Source organism: Scylla paramamosain, chromosome 6 (assembly GCF_035594125.1).
Source record: "Scylla paramamosain isolate STU-SP2022 chromosome 6, ASM3559412v1, whole genome shotgun sequence".
Classification (NCBI taxonomy): domain Eukaryota; kingdom Metazoa; phylum Arthropoda; class Malacostraca; order Decapoda; family Portunidae; genus Scylla; species Scylla paramamosain.
In genome coordinates, this window is record NC_087156.1 from 25,753,384 (window position 1) to 25,761,996 (window position 8,613).

The window sequence follows — 8,613 nt, forward strand, 5'->3', positions numbered from 1 at the left end:
GTTGTAACTTCATTGTTCTTCTAAATCTATTAACAGTGGTGTTCCTCAGGGTTCTGTCCTGTCACCCACTCTTACTATTATTCATCAGTGACCTTAACCAAACCTTGTCCTATCCACTCCTATGCTGATGATACTACCCTGCACTTTTCCATATCTTTTTGTAGATGTCCAACCCTTCAGGAAGTAAACATTTCACACAGGGAAGCCACAGAACGTTTGACCTCAAATCTTTCAAAAATTTCTGATTGGGGGTAGAGAAAAGTTGGTATTGCTCAATGCCTCAAAAAACTCAATTCCTCCATCTGTCAACTTGACACAACCTTCCAGACAATTATCCCCCTCTTCTTCAATGATACTCAACTGTCCCCCTCTTCTACACTGAATGTCCTTGGTCTGTCCTTTACTTATAATTTAAACTGGAAACTTCACATGTCATCTCTAGCTAAAACAGCTTCTATGAAGTTTGGCATTTTGAGATATCTCTGCCTGTTTTTCTCACCCTTCCAGCTGCTAACTCTGTACAGGGACCTTATTTGTCCATGTATGGAGTATGCTTCACATGTCTGGGGGGTTCCACTCATACCGCTCTTCTAAACAGGATGGAATAAAAAGCTTTTTGTCTCATCAACTCCTCTCCTCTAGCTGACTGTCTTCAGCCTCTTTCTCATCATCTCAGTGTTGTATCTCTAGCTATCTTCTACTGCTATTTTTATGATAACTGCTCTTCTGATCTTGTCAGCTGCATGCTTCCCCTCCTCCTGTGACCTTACTGCACAAGACTTTCTTCGTTCTCTTAATCTTATTCTGTCCACCTCTCTGATGCAAGAGTTAACCAGTATTCTCAATCATTCATCCCTTTCTCTGGTAAACTCTGGAACTCCCTGCCTACTTCTGTATTTCCATCTTATGACTTGAACTCATTCAAGAGGGAGGTTTCAAGATATTATCTTTCAATTTTTGACTACTGCTTTGGACCCTGTTTGGAGACTGGCATCTCAGTGGGTTTCTTTTGTTGCCCTTGGCTGGTGTCCCTCCTATTGTAAAAAAAAAAAAAAAAAAAGTTATGACCAAGAACTAACATTTCATTGCATCCTCTAAATTTATCCTCATAAATGTGATACATTTCTTGATGTCTTGCACCACTTTGATAGGCCACAATAGCCATATACTGAAGACTGGGTTCTCAAGGAGAATTTATGCAGATGAGATACATTGTTTTTATGGCCTTAATTTTCTTGAACTCTTATTGTTAATTAACATAATAATGTTAAAGGATTAATTTTTATGTTGTGAAAGCTCATAGGTCTGTCATAAGAGTTATTATAATGAGTGGTTGATTAGGGTTTACTACAGTACAGTTAGGTCAGTCATGGTTGAGTGAGCAGTAGTGGAGCTCCACTGGCTTCAGGAGGAGTTGGATGTCCTCAGGAAGAAGAACAGAGAATTTGGAGAATTGCTTGGGGCATGATGATTCCAAGAAACTCCAGACTTTCTATTCCTGCAACAACATGAGACATGAAAGGAGGTGAAGGGAGGTGCCTAAATTCTCAAGAATGGAGATGCCCACCTCTGGACATGCAAAATGGAATTTTCTCTGCTCGGGGATGAGTGTGAGAGGAAGGCAGATGTGCAAAGGTAGAGCTTAGATGTAGCTGATAGCCCAGTTGAGGATTTTAGATGGGAAAAGGATCAGGACCTGTTCCCCTGGAGCAGTTATAGTTGATGCAGGTTTGGCAGGCTTATGTCAAGATAGGGAATCAATTCCTGTGTTCTGCATTAGTGTGAGTGGGAATGACATTGGCTGGGTAAAGAGTGTTGAATTCCTTAGATGATTTAAGGATGTAGAGTTAAAGACATAAGTGGCATCCTTGTAGCCACAGCATAAGAAATAAGATGAACTGTGAGAGTATTAGCACGTGTATAAAAGTTTCATGCAGTTGCCATTATGGAGTTACATTAGAGGACTTGAAAGAAATAACCCCCACTCACTGATGACATTATGGTCTGCCCAGCAGTCATGCTGTTTCTTGCTGAGAGCAAACACATCAAACTTTGCACTGCAACTTTGACAGATGTATTAATTTTTAATGACTCCTCAACACTTACAACATATTGCTTGTTTTCATAATTAGGGTTAACACAACTGGATACACATTATGTATGAAATGGAGTGTGTGTGGAGATTTGATACTATTTGGAGCACATATCAAAAGCAGCAAGTTCAATTTGACTTAACTTCATAAATAATGAGGGGTAAAGCTTCAGTAATCAATGTTGTAATACATCTTTATTATTACATTACCCACAAAAATGGTATGCAGAAAATTGACAGCCTCAGGAGAAGCACTCATATAAATTCTGCTCCTTTAGCTATCAGGCAGCATTATAATTAACATAATACTGTGAACAACCTACACCATAAGCTGGATTCTAAAACCTGACTAACATAGAAGAGGCATAAATACTTGTCCTGACAGATGAAGATGTGTTGGTAAAAAGAATTTGTAAGCACTTGAGCAAGAGGAAAAACAGCTACTTACAGCCTCATTTCCCAAGCCAAGAATTTTCCCTTGAACTGAGTTCCACTTTGTCAGCTGGTACCTGGGTGCCCCAAAAAGACATAAACAGCTTCAGACAAGATATTGAGAAGAGAAGTATTGAAAAATCAATGGATTACAGCAAAACAACTGAAGCAAGCCTAGCCAATCAACACTGCTGCCAAAAAGAAATGAAGCTTCATCAGTGCTCTCCCACCTCTTCTGCATAGCTGGGTGCGATAATGAAAAAAATTATCACGATAACCAATAAATTGATGATAATCTTATTGGCGATAACTAATAATTGATAACTGGCGATAAATTTATCGCCCAATAACCAATAACTGATAAATTGATAAATCCAAAATTCCAGTACTAGCAATAATGATATTGATATTTTAAACAAAAAAATCTATAATTCTAAATCTTTATTTTTATCTTTACCTTGGAAAACTTAGAAAAATCTTTGAAAAATTTTTCAAATTTATCCTTTCTCTTCACTAATGAAAAGTATTGTTTTAAGTAAAATAACTACATTTGATTTTGAATGTTTAAAACTTCAACATGCTCATGTTCCAAAAACTAAAATTATCAATTATCGCTAGTTTGGAACCAAAAGTATTAGTCATACTGATGAATCAGTAATGCAGAAAAAATTATCATCAGATAACGGATAACCTGATATTGTTATCGTGATAAATTGTGATAACGCTCACCTGTGCTCTTCTGACCCTTAGGATGTGAGCTGCTGGCCTCAGATTTGCAAGAAAATACAAAAATTTAACAACTGAAGACTAGAGAAGAGTCATGTGGAGTGATGAGTTCACATTTTAGTGTGGTCATTGCATCTTGCATCAGTGAGCTTACCTCACCTCTTCACAATTAATATTACACCCACTCATCCAGAACATTTGAGAGAGAGAGAGAGAGAGAGAGAGAGAGAGAGAGAGAGAGAGAGAGAGAGAGAGAGAGAGAGAGAGAGAGAGAGAGAGAGAGAGAGAGAGAGAGATTTTATTCTTGAGTATTTATATGGTAGATGTGGTGAGTGACTGGTTAACAAACATACTGTGAGAATGATAATGTGAGGTAAGAAAGAAAATCTTTTGAGGGTTTATTTGGGAGAAATTTGGGTTTGTTAATCACATTCATGTTTTTGTCATTACTCTTTTATAGAGACAGAGACATTTGGTATTCTAGAGTTTATATGGGAGAGGTGGTGAATGGGGATGGTTTGTGAGTACTCATATACTTTGCTGATCAAATGAGTAAGAGGGAGAAAAACATAAATCCTAAGAGAGTGAGTTTCTGCATGAGATGTTGCAATGAGTAACTATGGTTCATACACATACTATGGGTTTATGGTTCGTGTTGAGTGAGTGGGAGAGAGAAGTGGATTTAGTTTTTGACTTTCTATATGAGAGACTGTGATAAGTGGTTTGTGAATATATTGTTGGGGAATATGCTGTGTGTGTGTGGGTTGTGGCAAGTGAGAGAGAAAAAGTGTATTGATAGTTAATGTGGGAGAGGCTGTGATAAGAGATCAGTTTATAAATATATTGTGGAGGGACATGCTGTGAGTTTGTGGGCTTTGCTGAGTGAGAGTTTATATATAAGAGGAAGTAGTGAATGACTGTGATTTGTAAACATACTGTGAGCTAGTGGTCTGTACTGAGAGGGTGTAGTAGGTAAGTGATTGTGGCTTGTAAACATACTGTGGGGGAACATAACATGGGTCTGCTAGCTGTGTTAAGAGAAAGTGTCGTGGATGCAAGGATTCATTGCTGGAGTTGTATGTAAGACATGATCATTTACTGTTCTTTTTCTTTGGTATCTTTATATGAATATCATAGCATTTTATATGCAGAAGAGACATCATTATTAACATACTGTCTTGTGGAGGTCATTTAATCCAAAAGACATGTGCACTGGTAGAGATGGTATGTGATGCAGGCAGCATTCAGCTAATTCTGTTAATGTAGTTTACATACATGCATATATATATATGAAAAATAGATATATAAAACTCAGTTTGAAATAGGCACAATTTATTGGATTCTATTAATAGATGTTATAATGTATAATAGGAAATCTCTACATTTCATCCTCATAATGCATCTGTTTACATTTTCTTTTTCTTTCAGGTATTTAAAAAAATAATTGTAGGGAAAAAAAAGGCCTAAGGCATATTATATTGATTACAAGTAGTAAATTGACTATAAATCAGTTTGATAGGAAGGGACCTTCTTACTGAAATACCTGATAAATATAAGGATTTGTATGTGCCTCGGGTCCCACTGTATACCTAGACAGTGAAGAGATGATATCTTTCACAATATTGATATACTGAGTGTTGCTAATATGTACAGATGGCCACAAACTAGATGAAGCAGCATTCCCAACTTTATTTTTTTGCCAAAGTGACATGTCAACTCAATGTTTTTAGTGGTAAATATCATTGGCCAAAAGTCCCTGATGTGTCAATCAGGCCATGCCTCCTTCTTTGACCCCTCCTCATCCCCCTCCCTAAGCCCTCCTCATTATGTCTCTCTCTCTCTCTCTCTCTCTCTCTCTCTCTCTCTCTCTCTCTCTCTCTCTCTCTCTCTCTCTCTCTCTCTCTCTCTCTCTCTCTCTCTCTCTCTCTCTCTCTCTCTCTCTCTCTCTCTCTCTCTCTCTCTCTCTCTATATATATATATATATATATATATATATATATATATATATATATATATATATATATATATATATATATATATATATATATATATATATATATATATATATATATATATATATATATATATATATATATATATATATATATATATATATATATATATATATATATATATATATATATATATATATATATATATATATATATATATATATATATATATATATATATATATATATATATATATATATATATATATATATATATATATATATATATATATATATATATATATATATATATATATATATATATATATATATATATGAGGTTACCAATAACTTGAGCCGACATATTCTATACAGAACAGACAAACTGACAAACCAACAGACAGATAGGTAAAATAGGTAAAAGAAGGAAAGCTAATGTCACACTTGGTCTCATATGAATTATCTTTAATTTGCCACCTTTATTGCATATATCTCAACATAATGTTGTTATTCCTCCCCCCCCCTCTCTCTCTCTCTCTCTCTCTCTCTCTCTCTCTCTCTCTCTCTCTCTCTCTCTCTCTCTCTCTCTCTCTCTCTCTCTCTCTCTCTCTCTCTCTCTCTCTCTCTCTCTCTCTCTCTCTCTCTCTCTCTCTCTCTCTCTCCAAAACATTCAGGACAATTTATACAATATAACACCCACACACACATGGCACAGGTGGATGGTGGAGAGAGGTCATCATTCACTTGTGTCTATGGATTAACTTTTGGAGAGAGAGAGAGAGAGAGAGAGAGAGAGAGAGAGAGAGAGAGAGAGAGAGAGAGAGAGAGAGAGAGAGAGAGAGAGAGAGAGAGATGTGGGGTAGGGGAGATGATGATGAGTGACAACACAGATTACTTTACATCTACCTTTGTTTAGTAACTGGACTGTCATGAGAAAGTACTTATAGGTGTTAGGGTTTTTATTTTTTATTTTTATTAAATAAAATTAATTGCCAGAGAGAGAGAGAGAGAGAGAGAGTTTTAATTTCTATGGTATCAGCTTCATTGCCCAAGAGAGAGAGAGAGAGAGAGAGAGAGAGAGAGAGAGAGAGAGAGAGAGAGAGAGAGAGAGAGAGAGAGAGGGGGATTATGAAGGAGGTATGAAAAGCATGTGAGTAGGGTTGAGGGATGGAAAGGGTGATGTGAATGGGGAGAAGAAGGCAGGTGAAAGATTCACGTCAAAGGAAGCCTTAGCCAATGACAGCTGTCATGTGGGGTTAAGAAAAATCCCTTTCATAAGAAATATATGTAGGAAAGCTGGTTTATGAAGTCTGGAGCTGTCTGTATATAGTTATGCTAAATATCTTAATATTTTACCCTTTTAGTTGTTCATGTTGAAGGTTTGGAGTAGGACTCTTCATATTTCTGCCTAAATCCCATTTATAGATATTTATATAGAGAGAGAGTTCGGTCTATTTATACTGTAAACATTTAGTTGCTGTAATTATTATTTTGTTCTCATTTAGTTCAAAAGAAGGTTTTGGACGTGGTTTGGCAACAAAGCCGGGAAAAAAATGCAAGAATTTATCAATATATTGGTTTTTGATGCTAAAATGTTTCAAAATACCATCAAAATATCTAAAAAAGTACAAAACAATAGCACCTTTAAAAAGATGCTAAGATGAAAATACTCAAAGGACTGTCTTCTAGATTATATTACATGGATACACTGCCTGGCTGCTCACCTCTGACTGGGCCAGGCAGGTGTTGTCATGTGGACGTCAGTTTCTCTGTGTCTGTGGGGAGTAAGGTTTGTCTGTTAGTATGGACGGAGCTTAAACAGCTCGTATATCTGCACCACAGCTAACAAACGATAAGTTTGACTCTTAATGAAGGGACAAGGAAAGGCAGGACAATTTAACAGGAATGAGGTTTGAGGGCCTCTTCTCAAAGGCGACACTGGACATCATAGGAATCAAAAGCTTGAAGATTGTCAACCATCTTCCCATTTCAACCTGTGCATATCATGAAGCATGTTCCCTTTAGCAGGTGGTGGTTCAACAGAACAGGCTGGTAAGCTTCTTTCAGTAGTGGCAACATCTGTAACAGTCAAAATTGAATTCTAATAAAGCCAAAATAAAAAGCATGTTGATGACTTGTATCTATCCCCATTCAAGGGTGATCAACCTGGTGGTATATAGATTATTAGAGCTGTCTGATGGACAGGTGGAGGATGGGTTCTCAAGCCTCAGAATTTGTAAAGTGACTTCTTATTCTCAAATTTATTTCTATGCACTTTTTTAAGCAAGGGGCTCTGGCCTAGGATAAAGAGAACACAATTTTTTTTTATGTAAATGGTTCTGGCTTAAGAGAAAGCACACTTTTATGTAAGGGGCTTTGGCCTAAGATGAGATATTATATGAAAAAAGATTTATGGAAGTTGCCAGTCCCTATAGAGTACAGACACTTTCTGACTTATAAATGTATGAGTTATGAAGGAGAGGCCTGGTTCAGGAGAAATCTCAAGTCACCTGCAGAATCAAGATTAAGGTCACACTGCTGCCGCCTTTATGAAGTGGAAAAATGCATGAAAAAGCAGAAGAATGGGATGACTGCAAGATCAGATGAGATACCCTATAAGGTGTATAAAAATGGAGGGGAAGTGGTGATGGATAAGATAGTTATTTAACTAAGCATAAGTATAGTGCCAAGAAAGAGGAATGGATGTAGAGTGACACTGCCACATTGAGTTGGAAAAAAATAAATAAATGAGCCAATTGTTTTCAGTGCATTGCTGAATGAGAGATTGTAGAAATGTAATAATTGATGCTGGTGTTTTAGAAGAAGAACTGAATGGATTTCATGTGGACAGGCGGACAGAGGATAATATCTTTGTGGTCAGTGAAATGACTGAAAGATGATGAGAGTAAATTGTTTTTAGGTTTCCTAGACAGAGAAAGATTATAGTAGGGTGAATAGAGAAATACTAGATAGAGTTTTAGAAAAGACTGGATTGAATGCAAAGATGGTTAACAGTGCAAAATATGCATTCATGTGTAAATAAGCTAAGTACAGACTTTCAGGGACCACATCCTATAAATAAAAATTTGAAAAATCATTGGACAAGGATGCTTTTGTGTCATATATGGATAAAGTCAATTGTAATAGTAATTTAGGGTGCACCTAGCTAAAATTTACAGGCACTGACTGAAAGCTTTCATGACATTGATGTGACATTTAACTATGGTCTAAGAGTAATCATCCAACCAGCAGTTGTCTTTTTGCCTCACACACACACACACACACACACACACACACACACACACACGATCAAGATCCAAGGACAAGAAAGCAGAAAAATTATTGTTGCATACATGCCTCCAAAGACCAACACTTGGGGGCTGATGATTATAAGCACATGCAAAGTGAGTTC